This window comes from Globicephala melas, chromosome 16 (assembly GCF_963455315.2).
Source record: "Globicephala melas chromosome 16, mGloMel1.2, whole genome shotgun sequence".
In the NCBI taxonomy this organism is placed as follows: domain Eukaryota; kingdom Metazoa; phylum Chordata; class Mammalia; order Artiodactyla; family Delphinidae; genus Globicephala; species Globicephala melas.
Genome location: NC_083329.1, coordinates 16,050,131 through 16,077,760, shown reverse-complemented (window position 1 = coordinate 16,077,760; position 27,630 = coordinate 16,050,131). Strand labels below are relative to the sequence as shown.

General features: G+C 45.7%; 1 long non-coding RNA gene across 4 annotated transcripts in view; it reads right to left on the bottom strand.

Moving 5' to 3' along the window:
* LOC132593656 (uncharacterized) overlaps positions 1-27,630 on the bottom strand; it is a 95,874-nt gene that overhangs the window by 61,485 nt on the left and 6,759 nt on the right. For 3 of the 4 annotated variants that reach the window (XR_009559408.1, XR_009559409.1, XR_009559407.1), the window contains exons 3-4: positions 1,001-1,179; positions 512-696 (exon numbers count right to left, since the gene is read on the bottom strand). This is a non-coding gene — a long non-coding RNA (uncharacterized lncRNA). The remainder of the gene's footprint in view (positions 1-511; positions 697-1,000; positions 1,180-27,630) is intronic. The other variant, XR_009559410.1, reaches the window with a different exon arrangement.

Sequence of the window (27,630 nt, the reverse complement as noted above, 5' to 3'; positions counted from 1 at the left end):
AGATTTGTACCGTCAGTTCTGCAGTTATTTCAAGTACAGTCAGTTCTGCAGTTATTTCAAATGGTAATTCCTTACATTATATGTTTCACTTGTAAATTTTCAAAATGCTTTCATAAACTATCTTCGGTTGGGTCCCCAGATACAGACTCAGGAGAAGATTCACACGCAGGTGTCAATAATTTACAAAGGAGATGCTCCCAGGAGAAACCAGCCAAGGGGTGGGAGCAGCTCCAGCAGCCCAAGGACCATCCTCCAAAGGAGGTCTCAGGTTGGAGCCTTCGGAAGCAAAGCACTCAGAAACTGGGGGACTGGCACATGGAACCAGTCAGAGGGCTCTAAGGAGGTCTGGATTCAGCACCCATAGTGTCTGCTACACCTGGGCTAGCTCACTTGGTCCTTAAGCAACAGGAGGGAATGCATCCTTCACTTACAGAACACAGGAGCTAAGATAAAGAGAAGCTATGCCCAAGGTCACACACTCAGCGTAAATAACAAGGTGTACAGGACTCACCTGGATGTGCCCCGCCCTCAAGGCTCTTCTTTCTCTACCACGGGAATGCTTGCAGTCCATGATAGTTTCCCACTGGCTAAGGTGATGTGCGTCCGATGTAATTAGGAAGTCAAATCAGCTGCATTCCAAACCAACTGGAAACTACTTTTGGATGTGTTGATGTTGATTATCTAGCTTTCTAGTCCCTTAAATCAGAAGAGAATTTGGAGAAGTTTTGCACTTATTAATCTCAATGTCTCTGGGAAACAGACATCAGAATAGTGTTGTTTTAGGTAAACCAACTCTCCACTCTCCTAGCATGACTTGCCGCGTCTCACCTTGTACCTATGCTGTTCTCACCTGTGAGATGTACCACCCCCCCACTACTACTCAAGACTCCCCACCTAAGCCTCTGAGCAAGTCTTACTGGATCCCCCCCGCCACCCCAAGGTCTGACCTCCCCTTGGACCTCGGCTGTGTAGCCTTTTGGTGGCATCTCGTCCTGCCTACCTTTTTAACGGGTTTGCTTCTTTTTGCCTAAAGCGAAGATCTGTTCCTTAGGACTGGGCTCACATCCGATGCCACCCTGTATCCTCTGCCAAGTCCAGCAGGATGCTTCAGAAACAGACGTTTGAAGAGCTTTCAGTCACTCCATTTTCAGACAGAAAAATGGAAGCAGCAAGAGCAACCTGCCCAGATAAATCACAAGCCACGGCAACGCTCAGCTTGCAGACGCTTCCTCTCCATTTTCCTCGGTGAAACTGAGAAGGGCTTAAGAGACCACCCCTATTAGGGCTGGTGAGAAAGGGGCGGGCTCTGGAGGCCACCTGCCTGCGTGATTAACTGTATGACCTCAGGCAAACCTGCTTCACTTTTCTCTGTTTTCTACTCTGTAAAATGGAGTTAATAATAGCACCTGTCTCACAGGATTATGAGGATTAAATGAGCTTCACGCATATAGAGAACTTTAAAAGGTACAGAGTGAGCACTTTAAATAGATTTATCTATTATTATTACTATTACCATTGTTCTGAGTCCAGAAGGATAAGGAATTTGCCTAAACATTCCATCTCTAGGAAGATCATGCTCGAACGTCACCTCCTCAGTGAAGCCTTCCCTGACCACCCTATGTAAATGGCAACCTTTCTTCTCTGTATTCTTTGTCCCTTTCCTTGCTTGTTGTCTTTTAACCGACTGTGTAATTTACTTGTTTTGTTCATTATTTGTTCCCCTCACTAGCGGGAAGGCAAGGGCACAGTTTTCTGCCCATTTTGTTCACTGCTGTATCCGCCAGACTCTGGAACAGTGCCTAGCACACAGTAGGGCACAATAAATATTTATTAAATGATGAAGTGGCAAATCTGGGATTCAGCATCACCTTGGTGGCTGTGAGTACCACCACATACTGGCCTGGGTGATAACTTGGGGTGTGGCCCCCGGTGGACAGCCCTCGTTCTCTAAGCCCCCGCTCCCAACACCCGCAAATACGCAGTGACACTTACAGGCAAATCGCAGAAGAGATTCCACTTCTGCCCACAGGCGCTAGTTAGGCTACCAGTCAGAACCACATTCAAGGCCCAGCTTGGCCTGTATCTAGGTGTGGGCCTTGGGCAAGGCCCTCTGCCTCTTGGGACCCTCCTCTTGGGCATGGTGGTCTCCAGGGCTCTCCCAGCTTCCTCTGTCGCGGCTTCAAGCTTTGCTTACTTGCAGAACCCAAGAACACCGAGGTCTCCCTGGTCTTCCCCATTACACCTGATTTAAATCAGCAGGGGCAGCTCTAGACACAGCTGCTCTCAATGCAGCCCTGGCCCCCTGGAGAGGAAGGGAAATGAACAGGCATCTCTGCCCGCCCCAAGCTCTCTCAGGACTGGCCCTCTGCAACCCCAAGCAGCAGAGCCTGGACACTTGCTGAATCCTTTGAAGCTGCGATAGTTGCTTGGGTGGGGCAAGTGTCTGCATGGGCAGGTTTTTTTTTTTCTTATTTCCGAGAATTTCCACTTCTAATGGCATTCATCTTTCCCAGGAACTCCCTTCAGCTAAAAAAGAAAAAGCAAACAAAAGAAACCCTCCCTGAACAAGGAGACTTTCTTTCTCTGACTGTGAGTCCCTGATAAGAAAAACCCTCTGCCAGTTGTGGCATCCTGTTCTGGACCTGCCTGCTCTCCCTCTCCTTGGCAAGGCCACTGTGTCTCTCTCCCATAACCACTTTTTTTTTTTTAATTTATTTAGCTTTTTATTTTTTGGCTATATTGGGTCTTCGTTGCTATGTGCAGGCTTTCTCTAGTTGCGGCGAGCAGGGGCTGTTCTTTGTTGCGGTGCGCGCGGGCTTCTCATTGCGGCGGCTTCCCTTGCTGTGGAGCGTGGGCTCTAGGCACGCAGGCTTCAGTAGTTGTGGCTCACGGGCTCAGGAGTTGTGGTTTGTGGGCTCTAGAGCACAGGCTCAGTAGTTGTGGTGCACGGGCTCAGTTGCTCCACAGCATGTGGGATCTTCCCGGACCAGGGCTCGAACCTGTGTCCCCTGCATTGGCAGGAGGATTCTTAACCACTGCACTACCAGGGAAGCCCCATAACCACTTTTAATAACAACTTATACACTTTGCCTGCTAGATATTTTAAAAAGATAAAAATGACCATATTATCTTTTCTATTCTAAGATGCCTCTTTCACTTTGGTAATAAAACCAACAGGCCTGGACCCACCAGAGACTGAATTCTGCCATATAGGGCAGAACTGCCATCCAGGATGGGAGCCACCTGCCACATGTGGCTTCCTGAACACTGGAAATGTTGTTAGTCCAAGCTAAGATGGGCTGTAAGTGTAAATATACACGATTCCAAAGGCTTAATATGACCAATATGTAAAATAGCTCAGTAGTAAGGTTTATATTGATTACATGTGGACATGGTGATGCTGGGGATATATTGGGTTAAATGAAATATATTATGGCAAAATTAATTTTTACTTATTTAAATGTGACTATTAGGACATTTTAAATTTTGTATATGGCTCACATTACACTCTATTGGATTGTGCTGATATAGAATTATTTCTTGTTTTCTTAGAATTATTTCTAGTCTCTAAATTCAAACAAGGAAGACCAACATTTTGCCTTGCTTCCTTGGATATTCAATCCATATTTCCCAGGTTGTATGATGAGAAAGAGCAGTCCTTTATTTCTTGCTATTTACTCCAAAAGTCCCGAGAAGGGAGGTGAGCACAGGACTTTCATCAGTTAGTCAAGTTCCAAGAGGACTTAAGTTCGCATTTTCCTCCTCAGGGAAGCTATGGTAGTTTCTGCCATGGGCGACCTTCATTTCCAACTGTACCTCTTACTTAGAAATACTCATTATTTCAGAATCTTCTTTGTAAAAACACTGTTCTACTAATTAACCAATTAGTAGAAAGTGCTTGGAAAGCCATTTATGAGCAGCTGAGTTAGGGATATCTCTGCTGGAAATGTTTAAGTCATATCCTTATTGCTACGTGCTGCCTTAACTTGAACCTCCTAAGAGCAGTTTCTAAGACTGGGATTTGGGAGACATGAATGTCAGCACCAGCTCTCTCTCTTTTTTTTTTTTTTTTTTTGCGGTACACGGGCCTCTAGCTGTTGTGGCCTCTCCCGTTGCGGAGCAACAGGCTCCGGACGCGCAGGCTCAGCGGCCATGGCTCACGGGCCCAGCCGCTCCGCGGCACGCGGGATCCTCCCGGACCGGGGCACTAACCCGCGTCACCTGTACCGGCAGGCGGACTCCCAACCACCGCTCCACCAGGGAAGCCCCAGCACCAGCTCTTTGACTTGTAACTGCATGACCTTAAGAAAGCCACTTCCCTGGGCTGCAATTTTGTCATCGATAAAGTTGGCAGGTGGCTTCTAAAAGTCCTTCTACCCTTCGTACTGGATTTAACATTCTAAGACTTGAAAATAAAACACTCAAGATGCAATAACAAAAAATTGAATTTTTGTAGTCAGCTTTTTGGTATTATGCAGGTGTTTCTGATTATCTTATAAAGATCTTTCCTCTTTTAAGTTTGGGGTTATCAAATCTAAGCAGTAGAAGGACCTATAGCATGTTCCTGATTATTTTATAGTAAAAACCACATCCAGTTCATGCAATCACCCCAGGGTAGTAGTTTGGTAATAAATGTCAAGAACGGCAAAGCTCTTCTCCTGTGATCGCTTCATGGAATCCATCATAAGGAAGTTATAGAAATTTGAAGAAAGATTTGTATGGAGACACAATATTGTAAATCAACTATACTCCAATATAAAATAAAAATTAAATTTAAAACTGATTTGTATGGAAAGATAGTAAGCCAGGCTACTTAACATATAATAATCATAATAACAATAAAAATAAGAAAGATCAGATGTCCAGTAGCAGGTAAACAGTAAAAATAGATAAAGTAAACCCATACAGTAGGATATTGTTACAGCATTAAAAATTGCTTTAGAGAGCTATTTCACAACATGGGAAAGTGTTTCTTCTATTGTTTAAATTGGAAGAAAATTCTTCAATTCTAACAGTAATTTTCCCCAAGTAGTGGCATTTATGAGTGATTTTTATTTTCATAGTCATACTCTTCTATATATTTTCCAAATTCTTTAATAATTCCAATTACCATGATAATCAGAAAAAAATGACGACTTTAAAAAAGAAATACATCGAATTTTCTAAGCCCTACAGTGTTCAAGGCTTTATTTGGTTCTGTGATGGACGCATGGCTGAAGTGGAGAACATGGCAATCTACGTGCTTTAGAACAGGACATACCTAGAAGTGCTCAGTAAAGGTTTGGTTAATGATTGAATCAAGAATTGGAGAAAAAAATAAAATCATGAAGGGTTAAATTTTAAAAACTTTCATTTTTCAGGATTAATTTTCAAGTGAATGGTACAGACAATGATGAGTTGAGAGGAAGAATAATTACAATGAACTTCAGCTGAAAAATAAGTCTTTATGGAGGACACCTGTGTTAGTTTGTTAGGGCTGCCATACAAATACCACAGACCAGGTGGCTTAAGCAATAGAAGTGTATTTCTCACAGTTCTGGAGGCTGTAAGTCCGAGGTCAAGCTGTCGGCAGGTTTGGTTTCTCCAGAGGCCTCTCTCAGCTTTCACATGGCTACCTTCTTGCTGTGTCCTCACACGGCCTTTCCTCTGTGTGTGCATCTCTCATGTTTCTGTGTGTCTCAATCTCCTCTTCTTATAAGGACCCCATTCATATTGGAATAAGTCCCACTCTAAGAGACTCTTTAAAGACCCTATCTCCAAATACAGTCACTTTCTGGGGTACTGGGGTTTAGGGCTTCGACATGTGAATTTTGGGGGACACAATTCAGCCCATAACAATACCGATCCCAAGTGATTCCACGGATCTAAAATCTCCCGAGTGATCCTAATCGATCCCAGTGAGGAGCAGGGAGCGGCGTTAATCATCCGGCACTCCCTGCCAACACCGCCCACCTCCCCACCTGCCAGAGGGGATGTGTCAGAATCTGAATCCGAGACACCAATGAAAGCCTTTTAATGGTGCCAAAGGTCCCTTTAGGGATGTCTTTGGAGGAAAAGTGAGGTACCACATTAGAAGAGTTAGAATCCAGCAAATCGTTTCATCCTTGACTAAGAAATTGGACATAACTCTGTAGATAATAGAGAATCATTAGACAATATTAATAAAACACTCACGTAACTTCCCTGTTTTTTATTTGTTTTGTTTTTTAATTCTGGAGGCTAAAAATGACTATATTACGTGAGACTTCACAGGTGTCACTTAATACGGAGCATTTAAATCATCTCAGCAAACAAGTCTTGGGGTTGAAAGAAAAGATAGCCTTTGTCCCATCAAATAAAAATATCACAGAATTGAACAAAGACTACTCTGTTTCACGGTACCTACACAGCCAAAGCAAAAAGTCAAATATCCAGATAATCCTGTTTTATTTATGAAGTTTTAAGCTCCTGTGGAGGACGCCTACCTAGTCCTATTCCCTTTTAGAAAATAATTAAATCCTGAGCCCACTAAATGTTAGAGGTAAAGTGGATGTTCCTTCCAGAATTTTTTTTTTTTGAGTTCTTGTATTGTACAGGCTGTCCGATTCTTCCTTAACCTTTGACTTCCTCTGCTACCCTCACGAGTTGCCAAGTTCCCCACCAAAAGATCCCTAGAGGAAGGCAATTACAAGAAAACTGTCAACTGGCTGTGATGGAGCCTGATTTTCTTATTGAAATGGAGATTTAAGGTCAGGGAACCAAACAAAAACCAAAACAGAACAAACTCATCAAAATGCAGGCCCCTAAATTGAGACGAACAGTGTTTAACTCTAAATTTAAAAGAGGGATGGAATAGAATGCCACGAGCTTCCCAGAAAACAGGGCAGCTTTCCCTACTGAAGCAAAACAGATTTCTTTTGCCTTCTAGTATAAGCTTTGGTCCTGTATTTCATCCCTACCCTTGTTGTCTTTTACCTTGTCTTTCACTGACTTCTAATAGTCTTAATCTTTGCAAGCCACCTTAAATTGTTTTTAGAACAAGCCACACATACAGACATACATATCCCAACAAACAGTATTCGAAAGCCCTCATTGACCATGCCGCTGCTCAGGCTTTTTTCTTCCCTCTACCTTGTCTCCTGAAAGCCTGGCGTGTGGGAAAGGAAACAGCTCGGGGTCTTAACCATCTATTCAAGTCCCTCCATATCCACGTGGCATTGGTTCCAGGATCCTCGCCCCACCCCCACCCTCATAGGATACCAAATGCAAGGACGTTCAAGCCCCTTCAACGGAACGGCGTAGTATTTGCATATGACTTCCGTACATCCGTCTGTACACTTTAAATCCTCTCTAGGTTACTTCTAATACCTAACAATGTAAGTGTTATGTAAAGAAGTATAAATACGATGGAAATGCTATGTAAATAGTTGCTGGTGCTTGGCAAATTCAAGTTTTGCTTTTTGGAACTCTCTGGACTCTTTTTTCTGAATATTTTCAATCCGAGGTTGGTTGAATCAGGATGCAGAACCCATGGATGTAGAACCCACAGATACCGAGGTGCGACTGTATTCCCAACTGGGTGTTGGCAGAAGTGAAGTACAGAGAACATCCAACAGAGGGTCTGTTATCTATGTCCCAAGATTGTTACCATGTATTATGGGCTGAATGTTTGTGTTCCCCCCAAATGTTGAAGCCCTGACCTCTAATGTAATGGTATTTGGAGGTGGGTCCAGCCAGCTAAAGAATGTCCCTTGCCATCTGGTTCTACAAGAACTAAGTCATTAGCCACTGCAGTTGCTGACTTTTAACACACCTGAAAGGAATTGAGGGTGGAGATCAGAAATGAGGCACTCTGTGCTCTGGGAAAACTGGCAGAATAGGCCTTCAGATGGTGAGATATTTTCAGCAGGAAATTTTATGAACCCCAATTCTTAGAAAATTATCTACCATACTGAGAAAAACACTAAAACCATTAACTAAGATGCTTCTCCTCATGACCAGCAGCAGCCTTCTACCAAGATGTGTGCTTGACTGCACGTGCCCCTTCTCCAAACTCACATATATACTGACCCCCCACCCCATCTCTTTGGAGAAGTTCCTCAGAGCTCTCTGAGAGGCTGTCTCCTGGGCTATAGTCCTCAGTAAGGCCCCACATAAAACTGGAACTCATACCTCTCACGTTGTGCATTTTTATTTCAGTCAATAGTCCTTTGGGAGGAGAATAGGTTTAGATGAGGTCCTGAAAGTGGAGTCCCCAAGATGGATCAGTGCTCCTGTAAGAGGAGAAAGAAAGGGACTTCCCTGGCGGTCCAGTGGTTAGGACTCCATGCTTCCACTGTGGGGGGGCCCGAGTTCGATCCCTGGTCAGGGAACAAAGATCCCACAAGCCATGCAGCATGGCCAAAAAAGAAAGGAGAGATCTCACCACGGGAAGACACATGAAGAAGTGGGCATCTGCCAGCCAGGAAGAGGGCCCTCACTAAGAACTGACTCTGCTGGCACCCTGGACTTCCCAGCCTCCAGAACTGGGAAGTATAAACGTGTGTTGCTTAAGCCACCCAGTCTGTGGTCTTCTGTTGTAGCAGCCCGAGCGCTGGCCAGAAACGGAAGGTAAAGCAGCCAACCTCCCAGCAATCTTGCCGTCAAGCCACCTGGCAAATCATGTACACGGACCACAGACAGCTCTGATGGGTTTCCACTAGCTCCTTGCCGAGTGCCTAGGACTGGTGCAGCCTTTTTCTGCCCTGAGGATCTCAGCGCCTTCATGGCATTTCTTTCTCTCTTAGACACACTGGAAGCACCAGTCCTTATACCTCTAAAGCTCACACCAACGTTTCTGACTCTCATAGGATTTAGTGGAGCTTCACAGGAAGTAAGATTTTCCTCCTGTGTGTTCTTGGCAGCTGGCCTTTTCCCTGACCGCTCGTGTTGCAGTTTCCATAGCGTTTCACCATGTACCATCTCTCTAAATTTATGGCTAATTTACTTTTTTTCCGATCCCATTCAATGAAAACCAGTCACAATAAATTACACATTGCGTTTTTCAGTCCAGGCAGACGGGCCAGTTGATGACAATATGCTGATTTCAGAAGTTTGCACTGTTCATCTAAACGAAGACTGATATGGCCTAATTGCCTGAATTGGTCGGGGGTGGGGGGTGGGGACAATTCTAAAAGCTGTACCATTGCCAGAATTTCTGCTGCCCGTTAAGCAAAGCTGATAGTGTTTCTCTGAAGCAGGTTTGCACAGAGACCTGTGGGGAGCCAGGGGGCCCCACTCCAGCACCTCTGACACACTTAGTCCTCTCTGGCCTTCAGATTTCCAGCAGCACTTAGACCCCAGCCCACGGAGTCACAGGCTAGTCCCCTGGGTCTCCCAACTACATCGACCCATTGCCAAAGCTCTCAAGGGCTCCTCTGGAAATCCCACGGGCTTGGGCTTGGGCTTGGGCTTGGGTGAGGGGTAGGGGGGCACAGCTCCTATTGCCCCTGAGTACTCATTCCACTGTATCTCATCTCCTCTTTCTCATTTTTGTTCTGGCCTTGGGGTCTAGAAGTTGTGAGCAGTTCCTACGGTCACATCCTTTGGAAAGCTACCTACAGGGAGGGATCTATATCTACCCTTGGGTCCAGTGGTTCTCAGTCAGGCAACACCGCCCCCTAGAAAGCACAGGGAAATGCATGAGGACCTTTCTCAGGATTGTTGAAACAATGGGTTCGAAGATTCTCCTAGCATTTTAGTGCCTGGAACAGGGTTGCTGAATATTCTGAAATGCATGGGGCATCCCTACTCACTGCCCCAAAGGTCAGTAGCGACCCTCCTCCTGGAGAAACACTGGTCATCAAAACTAGGGCACAAGAGCCCCATTCTAACAAACTGCTATATTCCACAGCCCCCTTTCTGCTTAAGTGAGAACTTCTGCAGGGTCTGAGTGGCTTCGGAAGAATCCTCCGTTTACACCTGCGTCCTCCTGCCCAGACCATAAGCATCTTGAGGGCTGATGCTATTTCTGACCCTTTGAATGGCATCTGGGACACAGTAGATTCCAGTAAGGTCTGCTGAATTTGATGAACTGAATTGCATTGCACTATTTCATGAGAATAGGAACAAGGACCCAAACACATAAAGTCTGAGAAGTAAAGGATAAAAACCCTGATTGGACAGGATAAAAATTCTTTCTAAGGGACAGTGAATAGGAAGTGTATTCACTATCCCTTCTCCGATGGCCTCTGTTTCCACCCCATCCCTACACCCTACCACGGCCTGGCCAAGAAGAATTCAGGAAACACCCCCAAATCAACCTCTGGGCTTTATGCTGATCAAATAATGAATCAGAGCAATGAACAAGGTGACAAGGAAACAGATGAGCTTTGGAAAAGGCCAAAAGTTAACACCCTAGAAGGTAAAAGGGGATCTAAAAGGAAGGAAGGGACAGAAGAGACAGAATGTGGGCAGAGCCATGGTGGGAAGAGTCTGGAAAGGGGAGAAGTCAGGATGGGAACAGCCTCAACATGGAGAAATTAGAAGCAGGTTCTGAGGGTCTTCAGGTCCTTCACACTGGTTTTGTTTAGTTGTTTATTGAGCTTTTCTCTTACATTTGGGAGATCACAAAGTCAACGAACAGTTGACTACTGTATGAGGACCTACTATATGAAAAGCCCAAATGGTCTTTGAAGAGCATTTTAAATTGCAGTAAAATACACATAAAATTTATCATCATAACCATTTTTAGTGTACCGTTCAGTAGTAATAAGTGCATTCACCTTGTTGTGTAACCAATGTCCAGAATTTTTTCATACTCATTTTCAAACTCATACCCAGTTCCTCCTCTCTCCAGCCCCTGGCAACTCCTACTCTACTTTTTGTTTCTATGAGTTTGACCTCATATAAGTGGGATCATACAGTATTTGCCTTTGTTGAAGAGCATGCATTTTTAAGACCTGCTAATGTGTCCATTACCGTGTGTGACCGTGAAATACGGAAGGAGGGGAAGGTGAAAACCGGGGGTGTTGTCATCACCACCAATACCATCAGCAAATCTGGGAAGAAGCCGAACCTGGCTAGGCCCTCTCGTGTCACCCAGGCCCATGGCCGGCAGAGAGGCCTTCATCCAAGCTTCTGTTCTGGTCCTGACTCCCCCGGTTCCCCCTTCCAAAGATGCCTGGACCAACTGTCACACTGGACTCTGGAACAACCTAATTCACATAAAACTGCTAACAGCTGACAACATAAGTCACATTGTGTTTTCATACAGAGGACTAAATCTCTAAAAGGAGAATTTCAGATAACTGCCTGTATAGACAGAATGTTTGTGTGCCCCCAAAGTTCATATGTCGGAACCTAATCCCCAGTGGGGTTGTATTTGGAGGTGGGCTTTTGGGAGGTAACTGGGTTATGAGGGTAGAGGCTTACTGGTTTAGTTCAGGTCCTGGAAGCAGAGCTTGAGACAGGAATTTGAGACAAGTGACTTACGGTGGATGTGCCTTTTAGGAAACCCTCCATGGGAGGGCAAGAAGGAGGGCGGAGCAGGGACAGCTCTCAGGTAAGGGTGAGCTGTGACTGAGGCACGAGGGCCACCGGCGCGTTTCCATACGGCAGTCACGGTGTCCAGTAAGGCAAGGGTGCTGGCCCTGTGCCCTCTCCTGGGATGGAGCAACCTCCCAGACAGGGCAGCTTGGCAATGAGGGTCCTGGTCCGGTCAAAGGATACACGACTGGTTCTTTGGGAGGAATGTCACACCTGTGTGACTCACGTATGCAAAGCACTGCCAGGCTAGGAAGCTGAAGTGGTTGTTCCTGTTCCTGGAAACAGAAATGAACTATGGTCCAGTGATGAAGCGATTTCCCTAGCTATGGGACAGCTGTGGTAAAGAACTTTCCAGTGTGAGAACTGAGGCTAAGGGGGTGAAGGTAACTGATGATTGACATGGAGGGAACCGAGTAATTACCTGCTACGTGGTAAACTATGGACACAGCACTTTTTAAGAGAGAGGAAAAAATAACTCAGTATACAAGCTTACTGCGTGTAAAACCCAACATCACAAAATTCCCTGATAAGAATCGGCACCAGACAGGCATTTAAAGAGTTAGCATCTTCCTCTGCAGTGGATGTAATTATCACACTGCTTTGTACATCTGTTTGCTGTACCCTCCAAATGGAACGGGATGCCGTTTCACTGATGTTGCAGATTTATCCACCTGGCTTTTGAGCAGTTGGTCACTTTTCAGTCTGGTGGTAAATGCTTCCCCCACCTACCTCGGCACACAGGCTGGTCCCTCCCACCCCAAGCTCCCAGATCCTAGAGTAAAGTCTAGGAGAACTCAACACAGGATGGTTGGTTTTTCCATTGGCTCCCTGCTTTCTGATCCTTCCAGAAAATGCAACTGGACAATTCAATGTGACATTGGGAGGCGGGGGCAGCTTAGGAGCCAAGAAATGACATGTGTCAGTGACATGCGCTGAGGGATAATATCTGTTCACTGACAAAGAGGGAAGGTCTTGGTGAGGCGGAAGGACAGAGCTGGGCCCAACCAGCTGGGAGGCCTTGGCTCACACCCCAGAGCCAGCTGGCAGGAAGGCACAGCCACTGCCATCCAAGGAGCTTGAATCTGACCTTCTAACCCAATGAGTCATCTCATGTGGGTTTCCCCCTGGTTTCTTGCACCATTTGTAATCATCAAGGCAGCACTGATTTCAAGGAAGAAATTTCTCTGTTCCCTTATGGCCGAGCACTGTGTCAACTAATGGTTTGTCCAGCTCAGAAATTCCAGAGTGATGAGACTGTGTCCTTCAGGGTGGGGTGCACCCTTCCGCCTCCTCCAGCCTGTGTACAGCTGTGCCTTGGTCCCCAAGGAATCAGCCTTTTGGGTGAGTTTCCAGTGCTGGGGGCCAGCCAGGAAGAGTCTGGATCCCTCAATCACGTGAAAAAACAAGCTTTCTCCTCTGCCAAAGTTCACTGCCAACTCTGTCCCAGGGTCCCAATAGAGCTTCCCCCACACCAGGCCACCCTCTGGAGTAGGAAGGTGAGTCATAAAGTGTTGGGGCTGGCAGGGATGCTGACATTGTCCAGCTCAGCTCATGCTTGCTTTTGCTTAGCCGTCGACAAACAAAAGTAAACCATGAATGTGGGGCGGCTCAGGTCAGAGCAGAGGGGAGACTGATTCCAGGCTCACTGGCCTACCCCCATCCACAAGCCCTGGAACCCCCTGGAATCCCCAGAGCCATTTGGAAACCACTGATCCAGTGCAACTCCTTTTTATGTGCATAAAGAAAACCCTGGATACAATGGAATATTACTCAGCCATAAAAAAAGAAAAGAAATGAAATTCTGCCATTTGCAACAACATGGATGGACCTGGAGGGTGTTATGCTTGGTGAAATCAAGTCAGGCAGAGAAAGACAAAGACTGCACGTCATCACTTACACGTGGAATCCAAAAACTAAAACAAACCAGTGAGGATAACAAAACAGAATCAGACTCACAGATAGAGAGAGCTAACTAGTGGCTCCCAGTGGGCAGAGAGAAGAGGGGAGCAGCAAGATGGGGTAGGGGATTAAGAGGCACAAACTACTACGCATCAAATAGACCTGGTGGCGCAGTGGTTGAGAGTCCGCCTGCCGATGCAGGGGACACGGGTTCGTGCCCCGGTCCGGGAGGATCCCACATGCCGCGGAGCAGCTGGGCCCGTGAGCCAGGGCCGCTGAGCCTGCGCGTCCGGAGCCTGTGCTCCGCAACGGAAGAGGCCACAACAGTGAGAGGCCCACGTAACGCAAAAAAAAAAAATAATAAAAATTTTAAAAAATAAAAAAGAAATAAGCAACACAGATATACTGTATGGCACAGGGAGTATTATCAATATTTTCTAATAACTTTAAATGGAGTATAATCTATAAAAAGTTTGAATTACTATGTTGTACACCTGAAACTAATATAATATTGCAAGTCAACTATACTTCAGTAATAATTTTAAAAGGCTCATAGAATTTTACTCTTTGAAAAAAAAAGAAAGAAGGAAAGGAAAGAAAACCCTGGCCTAAAAGGGAAAGCTGTGTTTCCAAGTCACAGTGGGCTTGTGAGGGAGTGGGCCTGAGGGTCTCCTGTGTCCCCAGGCAGGTGGCCTGTCCCACAGGCTTCACAAGGCTCCTGCTGGGGCTGTGTCTCTTCCTAGGTCAGCCCCTCTCCTTGGCCATGGCTCCACACTAAATGCCACACCTGGTTTTTGTTGTTCTCAGGATCAAGCCCCTGCCCTTCAGCACCACAACCCCAAGGTGCCACCTGTGTGTGTCCTGGGAGGGTGGCACCCAGGCTGGGGCAGCCACTGTTTGCCTTGCTGAGGCAGATGAGCGTGACTTTCTTTGTCTGATGTTGCTGAGTTCTTAGAAAAATAAATAAATAAACCCACAGGCTCCACAGTGCGGTTTTAGATATGACCGCACAGCACCGTCTCCCAAGGCCAGGAGGCTTGGAGCCGGGGCCAAGCCTGGGTGATGAGAACCACTGCGGGCTGAAGACAGTGGCCGTGTGTTGAGGAGACAGAAAAGTGACAAGGGAATGAAACTACTCTTTGGGCAGGCTACCTGGCCCACCCAAAGGGCATTTCCTACCCCCGGAAACAAGGCAGACCTGGCATCTCTGAATCTCTCCGTTTCTCTGTCTTGTGCTGTCTCTTCTTTTTCTGCTCTCTTGCTCTCTGCCTTTGCCCTCAGTCACTTGTTTCCCAACTCCCTGCTTTTTCCACTTGTTTTCTCTGTATCTGTGCCTACGTATGCCCATTTCTCTGTGGTTCTCTCTCTCTCTCTCTTTTTTTTTTCGGCTGAGCTGTGCCGCATGTGGGATCTTAGTTCCCCCTCCAGGGATCGAACCAGGGGCCCCCTGCAGTGCTGCAGTGGAAGCACCGAGTCCTAACCACTGGACCACCACGGAAGTCCCTGTGGTTCTCTTTCCCTTCTGTGCTTCCATCTCTCCATCTCTCCGTTTTCCCTTTGGTCATTTGCACACATACATGCGCACACAAGCACCACCCCACACAAGTTCACGCTCACAGAGCCACACACAGAAAAACATACACACACACGCACGCACACACGACACATGTATGCACACACAATACACACATACACAATCCCACACAGCTCACACTCACCCAGACTCACACTCTCACACACCCACAGAAACATGCACACATACACTCCCCCCTTTCCGTTGAGGCTAAGCTAAGTAAACTCAGAAGACCAGCTGGGTACCCACAGGCTTGTTGACACCTCTCCGTATTAAGAGCGATTAGTAACCATAGGGGCGTCTTGGTCAGTCAAATATCTGAGGCTCAGGACCAATAAGCTGGGAAGCCTCATATATGAACCTTGTTCCAGCCACATCACCTCCTGGAAAGGAGCTTCCTGTCTCAGCCACTCGAGTAGGTGGTCACTCCAGCAGCCGCAACCAGACTGCTAAGACCTGGAACATCTCACATGCCTTTTGAAGACGGTTGTGGTTAGCGTTTGGAGGCCTGTGTTGGTTTAGATTTTCTGAGCCTGGGTTTAGAAAGGAAGCACTATTTTGAGGAGGGAGATCATAATCACACTGGTTTGTGTGATTGGTGGCTCTAGTCCTGAGACGCAAGACTAGAGATGCAGGTTTTGCTGTGTAAGTTGAAAGCAAGCTGGTGGCTTCACCAGGCCAAAGAATAGAGACCTAAGGTATTCTAAGTTTTCGCCAGGGCCTTGCTATAGATCAACTGCTTGACACCACTGCCAGTTAACGTCTCATGGCCTCGGTTACCTAGTCTCACCATGCCAACAGACCCATATGGGTGATACCACCGACGAAAACATTTGTGCAGAAAATTATTTATCAGGGTTGAAAGGTAACAAACAGGAAACTGCAAAATATTTTTATTTCATTTCAATTCATTCAAGGCAAACACATGGTTTATGACTCCCTGCTGGACGGTAGTTTGGGGCCACTTATGGTAAAGGCAAGTAGCCTTACAGCTATAGTGACCGTTGTACCTGAACTGAAAATCAGTATCTGACAAGAATAAGGAAAGTAGGACAGAATATTTAAAATAGGGATCATTCCAGAAGATCTGGTAGATTTCAAATACTTAGTGATCCTCAAGGGTGATGTTATTATATTGGATAATAGTTAATGCTCAAAATAAGAAATCCCCCCACGCATCGCAAAAATGTTAAATAAAGTTTAATGTATTCTGTTTAAGTAGAAAGGAATATGTATGTATATATTCATATATATATGAAGGAATATATATGGTAAATATGATATATATGACTCATATGTATGATTCATAAAGAATTTAATTTTCCTAAAGATTAAAATGTTAAACTTGAATGTTTAACTCAAAATGTTAAAATTGAAACTTCCTAAAAGTTAAAAATGTTCATCTTACAAAATGTTTAAAATAAAAAATGTTTCAGGTCTTAAATGAGTAAACCCTCAGCTTTTTTAGAAAAACTCAGTTATCATCATGACATATTTTGCAAGAGTCCCAGATAGCTGAGACTTTTCCATACATAATTTGTAAACAATTGTCCAGTGTCTAGTAGTTATGAAGAACTGGTTGCTTTTCTATCTTTTGAGGGCATGCCAAAAGATAGAAGGACTAGGGCAGTGTATTAGTTGTCTAATGTTGCTATAACAAATTACAACAAATGTAGTCACTTAAAACCAGACACGCTTATTATCTTACAGTTCTGTAGGTCAGTAGTCCAAAACGGGTCATAACGAGCTAGATTCAAGGTGTTGGCAGGACTGTGCTCTTCTGCAGACTCTAGGGGAGAAAGTGTTTCCATGCCTTTTCCAGCTTCTAGAAACCACCCACATTCCTTGGCTTACGGCCCCCTTCCTTACTCTTCAAAGCCAGCAACGGCAAGCTGAGTCCTTCCTATATTACATCAATCTGCCCGTTCCTTCGGCAGTCACACCTCCTCTCCGTAACCAGGAAAGGGTCTCCGTTTTTAAGGATTCGTGTGATTAGATTGGACTTGCCTGGATAATCCAGAAAAATCTCCCCATCTCAAAGTCCTTAACCTTAATCACATTGGAAAGTCCTTTTTGCCTAGTAAGGTAACAGGTTCCGGGGATTCAGAGATGGACACCCCTTGGAAGTAGGGTGTGGGAGATAGAGGCTAGGATTCTAGACGTGGAATTAGCAGGTCAATTCAAGCTTAAGCAATGTCAGCAAACTATTGCAGGACTAGAGTGAGGCATGGAATTGCTCTGCAATTTTGCTTTTCCCTCCAATCAAATAAGAAAAATAGGAGTTCTCTACCTCATGGGCCATGTCAGACGGCAATCTGAGACTGTCACACTCCTGAAGCATTATATGAATTCCTGGGAAGAGGCTGCTTTCTGTGCCCTGGGGGGAGCAGATCACAGAGAGAGCACAATGCATGTCAGAGCACATCGTAAACGACCGACTTCTGATAAAATAGCTACCAGATCAATCTGCTGGGTTTCAAGCAGAGTCGTAGAGTGGACTGGCCTGCATTTCAAGAGACCTGGGCTCTGGTGCAGTGACAGGAAGGGGATGATGCTGGGAGGTTAGGAGGAAACAAAGATGATTGAACCCCTTGAGTCCCTGGATGGAAGTGATCTATAATTTAGTGACGGCATCAAGCATAGGCATAACTCGGATGCATGACAGGATGAAACAGGGGCTGCAGCCCAGGAGGAATGTGCCAAAGGGCTCGTGCCTGTGGTCCATCCACAGTATTTTATGTCTCTGTTTGTTAGAGACACAAAGGAACAGCTTTGCGGACAATTCAGCCAAAATGAAAAGGGCAGGGACATTCTCTAAATTTTCTTCTAATAGTCCATTTTGGTTCTATCTTGCTTTAATCCTGTTTTTAAAAATCTAGTGCTGTTGTAAGGCCTTTCAGAATCCTGAAAGGATGCAGAGTAGATGTGGTGCCTTTTTTTTTTTTTTTTTTTTAGTATAAGTTTGTGAAATGCCTTTTGTCTTTGTTCTCAGTTGGGATCCTGACGAACTTGCTCACTGCCTCCCAGGGGTAAAGAGGCTACGGTGAGGCCTCTGTTGTTTGAGCTTAGTGTTGGCAAACATGACTAATACCCGATTTGTCCAGGTGTTTATAAAGTGCCTACTGCGTTCTTAGCAGTGTGTGCACGTTCCACCATGTTGGAACAGGACTTTCAACATGGTGCTGTGACAGGGGTTTTGGTTTTGTTTCGACGTATTCAAACTGATGTAATGATACAAAAGTAAAGGCGTGGTGAACAGTCCAAGGGGTGGAAGGTGAGTGGGAGGAGAAGTATGGGGGAGGATGGGAATAAAAAAAAGCCCACCTTACAACAGAGAATCAAGAGGCAATGGGGATGGTTGGTGGCACAAAAGATGGAGGTGTAGGTGGAAGAACGGAGGGTAGGGTGTTTGGCAGGGAAGAAGGAGAGGGAAAGGCGGTGATGAGGAGTGGGGTGCAGATGGTGTGTGGGGATTGTGTATGGGAGCCGAATCCGCACTTGTCAGTGCAGGAAGTCAGCAGACAATGTCTGAAGCTGATAAAAGGAGAAATCGTGGTATAAGCGTTTTATTTAAAGATAGGGAACTCACCATCAGAAACAGAGAAACAAAAAGGAGGGAATGCAGTTAGCTCTTGGGAGCAGGACTGGGGCTGCCGCGGGCTGAGCCGAGTGCAGTTACTACTCACTACCCCAACTTATTTTCTAGAAGACAATGTGTAGGTCTCATCTGATGGGATAAAGAACGTTGAGCAAATTAATGTAAAGAAGTGTCCCTCTTTTATTTCTACGATATTCTACTCTCTCAGGGAGGTTTAATTCTAAGAAAAATGTATCACACGTGTATTAGCTGCATATGTACGATATAGGTATCATATGTCGAGGCGTGCATAGAAATCTTAATTACTACATTGATTTTTTCACCCTTTGCCAATATCTTATTATAAAAAATTTCAAGCATATGAAAAAGTTGAGGAAATTTTTACAGTAAGCACCTGTATATCCACCACCTATCCACAATTAACATTTTATTATACTTGCTTTATCATCTATCTGTCCATCTGTCCATTCTTCCATCTGTCAATTTATCTTAGCTTGTTGAAGCATTTATGATGTTGATTTTTAAAATTATTTATTTATAAATTTATTTTATTTATTTGTTTTTGGCTGTGTGGGGTCTTCGTTGCTGCGCCTGGGCTTTCTCTAGTTGCGATGAGCGGGGGCTACTCTTGGTTGTGGTGCGTGGGCTTCTCATTGCGGTGGCTTCTCTTGTTGCGGAGCATGGGTTCTAGGTGCGTGGGCTTCAGTAGTTGTGGAACATGGGCTCAGTAGTTGTAGCTCACAGGCTCTAGAGTGCAGGCTCAGTAGCTGTGGCACACGGGTGTAGTTGCTCTGAGGCATGTGGGATCTTCCCGGACCAGGGCTTGAACCCGTGTCGCCCACATTGGCAGGCGGATTCTTAACCACTGTGCCACCAGGGAAGCCTCTATGTTGATTTTTTTATTGTGTAACAAAATTTATCATCTTTAAATGGACAGTTCAGTAGTGTTAAGTATATTCACATTATTGTGGAATAGATCTCCAGAACTTTTCTCACCTTGCAGAACTGGAACCCTATGTCCATTGAATAACTTGGGTAACCACCATCTACTTCGACGACTCTAGGCACCTCATATAAGTAGAATCATACAAAAGTTGTCTTTTTGTGACTGGTTTATTTCATTTAACATAATGTCCTCAAGGTTCATCCACGTTGTAGCATGTGTCAGGAGTTCCTTCCTTTTTAAGGCTGAATAATGTTCCATTTTATGTGTATATAACATTTTGTTTATTCATTCATCCACTGATGAATAGGTTGCTTCCACCTCTCGGCTATTGTGAATAGTGCTGCTATGAACGTAGGTGTGCAAATATCTTTTTGAGACACTACTTTCAATTCTTTTGGGTATCTACCCAGAAGTAAGATTGCTGGATCATATGGTAGTTCTATTTTCAATTTTTTGAGGAAACTTCATACTATTTCCATAGCAGCTGTCCCGTTTTACAACCTCTCCAAGGGCTCTAATACCTCCACACCTTCGCAGGCACTTGTTATCTTCTGGTTTTTGTTTGTTTGTTTGTTTTTGATAGTAGCCATCCTAATGGATGTGAAGTGGTTGGTATATTTAAAAGCTAACCTTTTCTAGGTGACTGAGAAAATAGGGTTCTCAGAAGAAATTGCAGTGCTGATGACAACACAAAGGTTGATTATTCTAAGTAAAAAACTTTCCTTAGACGTGAATGGTAAGTCAGGAAGTTCTCAGGGCAAATCCAGGGATGGAATTTCTCTTCACAGTAAATTTCATTCTATTTGCCTCGTTGAGTCAGTGTCAGCGTACAGGTTGGGTTAAAAGGCTACAGGTTTGTTACCATCAGGGGTACTAAGAGAAAGGTAAATTCTATGTATTAATAGTCAGATTATGGACCTAACTAAACCGAAGTTGTTTCATATCCTGAATTTTCTCATTGATTCTGATCCATGAGGCTTCTTGCAGTTTCTACACCAAATTAAGGCTTTGTTCTCTGGTGAAAATATCTTTCGAATTGAAATCATGTTGGCTTTTGAGTACCTTTGGGAACTTTTGACTCCATCTTCCTTCTATGGAAATGTTTGTCCCTCTGCTAGACAGACACTGCTCTCCTTCTGGTTTCCTTTGTGTGGGTAGCCTGGTGATCACCTTTTTAATTAACTCCTGAAGAACTCAGGCACGGGAGTGCAGTCTGGCCTCATGATATTATCGCCCTGGACTTGCATTACAATAGACTGATGTGGGACTAAACGCGATCTGGGTATTTGTGAAGCTGGTAAGGAGATTAATAAACAGAAACCTTAAGAACAATGAATCCATGTCTACATAGCTGCATGGCAGTTGCTCTGCGGAACAACTCTGAAAATGGGTTTGTTGGTCAGTTCTAGATCTATGCTTGCATTTGTGGCCAAAAGGCTAAAGAAGAGGAAGCGTGTGGGACAGCAGGTGGTTACTGTTCCCCAAATACGATGTAACACCATCAGTCCTGACACAGCAGCGGCTGAGCATCCCACCATAATTGGTTGACCCTTGGCTAACCCCGTTTCTAGATCGTGTTTACCTGGCGGATGTTTCAGCCATCTAATTAGCATTCTTCAAGGTTATTCTACCCCCGAAAGGGCTCCCTTTGGAATACCACATGCACCGTGACGCTTGATCAAGAAACGTGTACCTTTATGGTGCCCCTCTCCTCTTTAATTACTAAACAAGTTAACTAATTCATACTAGTTTGACAGTAGAGCATCTACCATGTTGGCCTGCTCTGCAGAGAGCATTTTAGGAGGCAAGATCTTATTAATTTCACTATCCCATGACAGAGGCCCTCATTATTCCAATGCAGATAGGCAACAGGAGGTTCAGAAAGGTGAAGTGACTTGCTCGAGGAGAGCTACGATTCAAACCAGGTCTGTCTGAGTCTGGAGTAGACCTCTAACCACCACCTGAGTTACCTTTCTCTGTGCTCCTACATTCTTCGAGCTAGAGCTATCCCGCTCCCGTGAGCTAGTCCATTGCTGTTTCTGTTTTAGTTGTAGTCTTCTCTTCTTCCTGTGGCCCATATGGCATAGTTCTGGGCACCTAGTAACTGCTGGGTGAATGCTTGGTGATGATGAACGTGCCTTCATACGATCCCTGCACTTAAACCTCCTATACCAGCTTCCCTGAAAGGCCAGCTCAGCTGTACAGGGAATAATGGATATGGTGGGAAACCTGGAGTCCAAATAAGAGTGGCCAAGACAAGTGGCTCAGCCTCCCTCGGCCTCTTTTCCTGCTTCAGCAATTTGAGTGTGTTAGTCATACAATCGGAGGTTTCCTGTGCTGAAATGCTGCACTTGTAAATGTAAGTTGTAACAAGGTGTTGAGGTTACTTGGGGCCCCAAACCGGTAATGAGGGCTCAGAGATGAAAACAGAGTTGCTATGCAGCCATCCTCTGAAAAGAGCCATCAGGTATGCGGCCAGGTGCCCCCTCCAGAATAAGAAATGGCAAACCCTTCCACCCTCCTCCACGCTCAGGGCACAATGGGTGCAGTGCCACTGAGGACTTTGGTCTTTGGGGAGGCGATCTGTGTTTGGGAAAGAAGATTCTCGTCCCTCTGATGGGGGAGGAGAGAAGAGTGCTTCTCTCTGTCAGGGTCTGATCTAAGCTACTTTGATGGTTCAGAATTACTGAGTTATTTTTTCCACGTAACAGTGTAGCTTTTAATAGTTTGCAACAGGGTAGAGCTAACAATCTCTCACTCCACAATCCAGAAGTCCTAGCCAAATTCTGACACACACACACACACACACACACACACACACACACACCACACACACACCACACACACACACCACACACACACACACACACACACACACACCACACACATACACACACACACATACACACACACACCACACACACACACACCACACACACATACACACACATACACACACACATGCACACACACACCACACACATACACACACACCACACACACACATACACACACACACAAATTTTATAAACAAGCAGGCATAACAAAACAAAATAAAACAAAACACTATCCTCCAACGTGCCTGTAAGCTTGGTAAAGTCCATACAATCTGTCCTCGGATTCTCTTGAGGTAAATGCAAGAATATTCTACTGGCATGTGTCAGCCAACTGTCTAGTCATCATCAAGATTCCTATCTTAAGGGGCTAAAATGTCAATCTGGAAGTAACAGGCAATTGAACTTCTAGGTTTTTATTCTATGTAGAGCAGTGGTGCCTGTACAGCATTTCTGTCCATTAATTCATGTATCTTGAACACTATTCATTTCACAAGTATAAAAGTCATTTCTAAAAATCCCTCCTCTAATTAATAAACCCTCTGGTGTTGCTGGAGATAAAAGTATTTCTATCTGTTAAAGTTCTGGCAGAAAGCAGCACATTCCCATGAGGTAATGAAAGAAAGTTTGATGAAGAGACTATTGCAAAGGTGTGGTCAGGTTTAGGAGAAACTAACAAAGGATGGAGAAGCAACCAGGGCTAGCGACTCTGAGAGCCTTTGTTACTCTTCTCCTGAGCCCGAAGGGACATAAGAAGTTGTTCTTGGAACCTGGAAGAAGCCTTAGGTGGAGCAGAGGGTTACCAACAACAGCTGCAGCCTTAGGTAGAGCAATGTGGCCACTGCCAGTCTGTAGCCTAAAAGGACTCGTTTGGATTACGTGTGGGGAGGAGGGGTAAACACCGCGGTCTCTGCCTTCCAGCCTCCGATCTCCTGCTGGTGCCTCCCGCTAGCTGAACCCAACAGGAAGCCAGAGGCAAGGGGGCTGGGTTGATACAGCTCTGAAAGGTCAGTTCTTAGGGCCCATGCGGCAGCGTGCAGGACAGGGAGCGGATCTGGAGGTCATCCGACATCATAGTTGAAGGCTTGTAGTAACCTTTAGAGTTTTCAAATGCAACCTCATCATGTCTGGAGTGTGGTTCCTAAATAGTGTACTCCAAATGTCCACTAACTTCCCTGAGTTTAATACCAACACCCATGCGTAGATCGTACTGTGTATGGTATTTTAAAGTAAATTACACATAATTTAACACCTTCTCTGAAGTCAAGTTAGTCCCTCTTGAAAATTGGGGATACCTGCAAAGAGGGACACTGGCGTGTCATCCTCCAATTGGATATCTGCTTAGGCAGCTGACTTGGTGACCTGTACAAGAACAGCCCACCTCCCAAATGCTCGAACCGTCTGCTGAAGGTGCAGCTGAAGCGCCAGGTCAAAGGAAACCCTCAGAAAGGGTGGGGCGCATCCTTCAGGACACAGCATGTTTATTAAGTCAGAGACTCCTACACGGCACCGTGTCTCCAATAGGAAGGATACCTGAGTTCAGAAAACAGGGGGAAGAAGCAGCATTGGCCCTGCCTACCATCACTCCTAGTGACCCACTGTCCTTCCTGTCCTTGCAACCCTGGACTCTGACTTCTTGAAGGTCCTGGTCTCCCGAAGGGACCCGCTCATGGCAGGGGACAAAGCAAGGGTCCCATTGAACTATAATTTATTGCTGCCAGCAGTGTGCTTTGAACTCCTTGCCCAAGGATCAGCAGGTGAGGAGAGAAATCTTTATATCGCCAGGGGCTATTGACCTTGATAATCCGAAGGATGGAGGGATGCTTTACATGGTGGAGGGCCTGAAAAGGCATGTTATCAAGGGTTCAGATCCCCCCAGGAAGGCAGACTTGGCTCAAACCACCAAGGATGCTACCAATACCTGCCAAGGGGATAGCTGAGGGTGAGAGGAATTTAGAATGGATAATGGAGGAGGGAGAGGCTGAGTACCAGCTGTGACTGTAAGACCAAATGCACTAAGGTGGCCGTGAGAATGCGTCAGCAGACCTCCAACTATAGGGAACGTAGTCAACCAAGGGCCCACTGCTGCTCCTGGAACCCACCACTGCCCTCGCACAGCGGCCACACATCCCACGGCTGCTCCTGGAAGGATGTGGTCAGGATTCTAAGGCAGTCGCCTCCCTGGGAGACACCAGATTCCTCTCAGCTGAATTTGGCGGGGGGACCCACACACAGACACACACAGCCTGCTGACCCTTCCTTGGACTGCACGGCGGTCTAAGGCGCTCCATTCAACCTTTCACTCAGATCAGACCTCCATGGTGGTCTTCCCCCACTACCTCATTTTCCCACACTCAGCTGTTTCCTCTAATGAAATCCTGGCATCTTGAAGCCTGTCTTGGAGTCTGCTTATTGGAGGACCGGAACAACGCAAAGCCTTGGGTAAAATACTTCCTTCCAGGTCTCCTCGCCCCTATTGTGAAGTGAGGACGGTCGCTCAGACACTCTCTATAGAGAGTTCCATTCTGCTCCTAGTTTAGCTGGTCCAGAGGCTGGTCCAGACTGACTTTCCAGCTGAGGCTGGGCCCTGCCCTCTGAGCTAGCCCACTTTCACAGGTCTCGCTCTGAAGATACCAGACCTTGATCTAGAGCAGAGTAAGTGCATAAGGGCCCTTTTGTCCTGTTACAGGGTCTGTGCAGAGATGGTGGCCAGGCTCTTTCCTATGTCGCCTGCTTCAGTATTTGCATGTGACCACTCACGATGCCACTGGACCACAAGTTAACCCATAGCTCTCAAGGGTCATCGTGCATTTCTAGAAAACTCTAAGTAAAGCCTGCAAGTATCATCCCTGGAGACACCTTCACCCTTACACACGTACCTTCCAATTCAAGGTCTAATGTCCTCCCTGCCCCAAGATAAAGAACCAAAATAACTCTTGGGAAAATTGTGATTTTTGCTCATTCGGAGCCCCAGGGTTTTTTTCACCCTGGGAAATACAGACTCTCCCTTTTTGCTTCCAGAATAAAGGGTGACTGGTTCTTTGGAGGAGAAAAGACTTACGTTCAGCTCTACATCAAAATGTCTCCTAATCTTGAGATTCTATCTAGGACAGTCTATATTTTCAAGCTTTAGTTCAAGTTCATGTCCTTTGGTTGCCTTAGACTCAGCATCTGCCCTGCTTGCTGACGCAGGGGGAAACACGTGCTTTGCTCTCAAAAATAAAAAGGGAAAACGGAAGAAGAAAAAGAAAGTTCACATCTCAAGGGTTGGGTTTATTCTGGCTTAGGTAATGAATTCAGAAATGTTTTATTTCAATTAACAAAGGCAATTTGGATTTTCTTTCTCTCTGTCTCTGTCTCTTTCTCTCTCCCCTTCTCCTCCTAGCTCAATCAACTGACTATACCTGCATTTCACCTGCTTCTGCTGTAGTGACTTTCTGCCTCAGCAGAGTTTGGTCTCATACCAATGGAATCAATGGAACTGGTAGAAAGCGGGTGTTTTTTTTTTTTTTTTGTTTGTTTGTTTGTTTGTTTGTTTTTATTAATTTATTTATTTTTGCCGTGTTGGGTCTTCGTTTCTGTGCGAGGGCTTTCTCTAGTTGTGGCAAGCGGGGGCCACTCTTCATCGCGGTGCGCGGGCCTCTCACTATTGCAGCCTCTCTTGGTGCGGAGCACAGGCTCCAGACGCACAGGCTCAGTAGTTGTGGCTCACGGGCCCAGTTGCTCCGTGGCATGTGGGATCCTCCCAGACCAGGGCTCGAACCCGTGTCCCCTGCATTAGCAGGCAGATTCTCAACCACTGCGCCACCAGGGAAGCCCCAGAAAGCGGGTGTTTTTGTTGAACTAAGGGGAAACTCCATCTTGGCTTGAGCACTGCCATTCCCAAAAGGGCTCTGAAGGAACTGTATAGTTTGGTAGGTGATAAAATACTCCACAGAGGCAGAGGGGTGGAAGAGCTGCCCAACCCAGAGAGCACCTCGAATACGGAAACAACAAATAAAAACAAATGACAGGGGCTGGGGGGGGGGTTTCCACATTCTAGCTCCTTCGGCTTCTACTTAAGCCTTGATCAAAGGGCGGGCTACCGAGACCCTCTAGGTGGGAACGTACCATCACGCAAGGAGAGGTGCCGAGTGCAGCTTGCATTCTCTTATTTTATCCCTCATCCGTGCTTCTGCCTGCCTTCCACCTCACAGTCGACTGCTGGGGGGCTCTCAGTAAAGAAGAGGGCGAATCATAAACCAGCGAGCTTGCCGTTTGCTGTGTAACAACCACACTGAACCCTGTAACCAGATAAGTGAGGTCTTCTTCAAAGCAGTCACCCTGGGAAGCTCTCCATGTTGTTTTTAAACAATGCTATGGCTGCTCACAGAGTCTTACAGGGCAATGGGCTACAATAACTTGTGCGAAATCTCTCAGCAGTTTGCAAAGCACAGGTAGGCACGCCCTTTGAAGCGGCACAGTTCTCACTGCCATTTCATGTGAGGAGTCATCCAATCCTGACTTACTGTTTGTGTTACCCTTAGGCAGCTATACACAAGCTGCCCTAGTCCATTTCTGGTGATATAACAAGAATGAACTAGAAGTAAAGCCCGCCCACTCTTCCCCACCTCTTCGCTGGGAGATAACTCTTCATGGAGCTCTTCCATTTCTACACAAGTTATGAGCAGAAGCACTGACTGCCTTCACTCTGGATTAGTTTTTCAAGGATGCTTGTGTAATGAACAGCCTTAGAAGTGTAGTTTCTCCCTCCAGAGCAAAGGACATGCAGACTTACCATCCCGTATAAAAAAGATATGTCCTTGTCATACAAAAGATAGGCATGTTTACTGACCAATATAAAAATGTCAGTTCCCTAAACTCAAAGTTTCTTTCCTAATACAACCCACTGCGTGTTCATGTCACTCTGTGGGAATCGGGGGGAGGAGAACTGACACAAAGCCGATACTCTAGCTACTGCCACTGTGATGAGTACGAAAACATCCTTTGTCTCTGACCCAGGAATCGTGTATCTTCTGCCAACATCCATGGAACTGTTTATAGGTGAAACACCCCTCACAATGTTGGACATTCTCTACCCCCAGAGGATGGCAAATAATGTTGTGTGGGTGCTAAGCAGGGTGGGAAGTGGGGGAGCCCTAGAGAAGCTATAATAACAGGTCAGTCCTTACGTGGATTTAGAGGCTGAGCTGGTTGCCAGCAGCTACTATAGCAAATACCACAAACTGGTGGCTTTAAAGAATAGAAATTTGTTCTCTCAGAGTTCTGGAGGCCA